Source organism: Bison bison, unplaced genomic scaffold, assembly GCF_000754665.1.
Source record: "Bison bison bison isolate TAMUID 2011002044 unplaced genomic scaffold, Bison_UMD1.0 scf7180017864223, whole genome shotgun sequence".
NCBI lineage: Eukaryota > Metazoa > Chordata > Mammalia > Artiodactyla > Bovidae > Bison > Bison bison.
This window is the reverse complement of record NW_011494795.1, coordinates 2965930-2968221: the sequence shown is the minus strand read 5'-3', so window position 1 is coordinate 2968221 and position 2292 is coordinate 2965930.

The following is a 2292-nucleotide window of genomic DNA, read 5'->3' as shown; positions in this document are numbered from 1 at the left end:
TCAGGGACAGCCAGCCTCGGGAGGCAGGGTCCCTGCCTGCAGCTCAGGGCCGGCCTGGTGGCCTCGCCCACACAGAAAGGCGCCTGAGGCCCCGGTCTCACCCCCCCACGTGCCCGCCTCCTTTGTTGAGGAGAAAGGGCAGGAGTTCACCTGCACAGCCTGGCCGTTGGTACCCTTACGCTGTTCCTGTGTGCGTGCTCAGTCACGTCCTACTCTCTGTGATCCCTGGACTGTAACCATCCGTGGGAGACTCCAGTCAAGAGTACTGGAGACGGTTGCCGTTTCCTTTTCCAGGGGATCTTCCCGACCCACGTCTCCTGTGTGTCCTGCGTTGGCAGGCGGATTCTTTACCACAGGCCCATAGGTAGGTACGCTTGTGTCATCGTTCAGATTCCACATGGTGGTACCGTAACGTAGTGGTACCGTATGGCGTTTGTCTTTCTCTTTCTGACTTACCTCACATGGTATGATCCTCTCTAGTTGACCCACGTTGCTGCACATGGCCTCATTTCACTCTCTTCGAGGCTGAGCAGTGTCCACTGTATCACGCACCACGTCTTCTGCACCCATTCCTCGGTCAGTGGGCATGGAGGTTGCTCCCGTGTCTTGGCTGTTGTGAATTGTGCTGCTGTGAACACACATCTTTTTGAATTAGAGTTTTGTCTGGATGTATGACCAGAAGTAGGATTTCTGGATCATATGGGAACTTTTCATGCTGTTCATGGGATTCTCAAGGCAAGAATACTGAAGTGGTTTGCCATTCCCTTCTCCAGTGGGCAACGTTTTGTCAGAACTCTCCACATGACCCGTGCATCTTGGGTGGCCCTACAGGGCATGGCTCACAATTTCACTGAGTTGGACGAGGCTGTGATCCATGGCGTGCTGCAGTCCATGGGGCTGCAAAGAGTCAGACGTGATTGAGCGACTGAACAACAACGTGGCCACACTTTCGTTTTCATGAGCTATTTTTAAATGGCCCAGCCAGGAGTGTCCTAAGTTGGCATCGCTGTGCCCACCCACCCAGAGCATTTGGGGGTGGCTCAGATAAATGGAGGAGAAGGCATGGCAACCCACTCCACTACTCTTGCCTGAAAAATCCCATGGGCGGAGGAACCTGGTGGGCTGCAGTCCATGGGGTCGCGAAGAGTCAGACACGACTGAGCAACTTCACTTTCACTTTTCACTTTCATGCATTGGAGAAGGAAATGGCAACCCACTCCAGTGTTCTTGCCTGGAGAATCCCAGGGACAGAGGAGCCTGGTGGGCTGCCATCTATGGGGTCGCACAGAGTTGGGCTCGACAACCGACGTAGCAGCAGCAGCAGATAAATGGTAACGGGGACCAGTTGGCCCCCTGCGTACACGTGCCCCCTCTTCCCCACACCTCACCCTCCTCCCCCGACCTGGAGGCAGTGATCATCTCAGCCCAGCAGCGTGCCTCCTGGACCACCGTCCTCTGGGCAGAGGGCCCAGGGCACAGGAGCCCCGCAGCACCAAGAAAAGGCAGTTCTGAGGTGGTGACGAGGCCTCTGCAGACGTCCCGAGGAAGCTGAAGTTCCGCGTGCTTGTTGCCGATTGCTGTGACGCTCACAGATGGTGTTAGAGGCCTGGCTTTGCCGTGAAGTGGAACCATTTTCAGACCCTTCATTCAGAAGCACAGACCTTCTGATCAACCAGCCCGTTTTCCGAACATGATCCGTTCGCCAGACGCCTGTTTTAAAATGATTTGAACACGTCCCCGGCTCTGCTTGTACAAGTGCCTTAGGGTTTGCCAAAGTCTCTTTCCCTTTAATAGCTGGAGTCAATTAACAGCCAGCATGGGCGAGAATTCCAAGCTGTTAATTCTGGACTCTGCGGTCTTAAAACGTCCCGCTTCTCCTCAGATAAGACAATATTCTGCAGTCATTAAGCAAACCACGACATTATGGGGTTGAATCTGATCCAGACTCAAATCATTTAATAAAAAATTCATATTTCTAAGGCATCTTGAACACATTTCTGTGGAATTCTCCAACCAGCCACTGGCATAATTGACCTACTGACTTGAGAGGTCCAGACAGCACCATGGAACCCCCGAAGGGAGCCCAGAAGAAATCTGGTGGAGTCCTGGAGTCTGCAGGGACAGTCCTACGCCCTCTCAGTCTTTGGGAATGTTTTTTTGAGATTGTTGAAGGCTGAAAGATTGGGGGTTTGCAGCTCCAGAGATGACGGGTGACAGAAACCAGAGGCTCAGCAAGACCTCTGGGGGCATCTCTGTTGGAGAGAGGGGGCCACACAGCCTCCCAGGGACCCA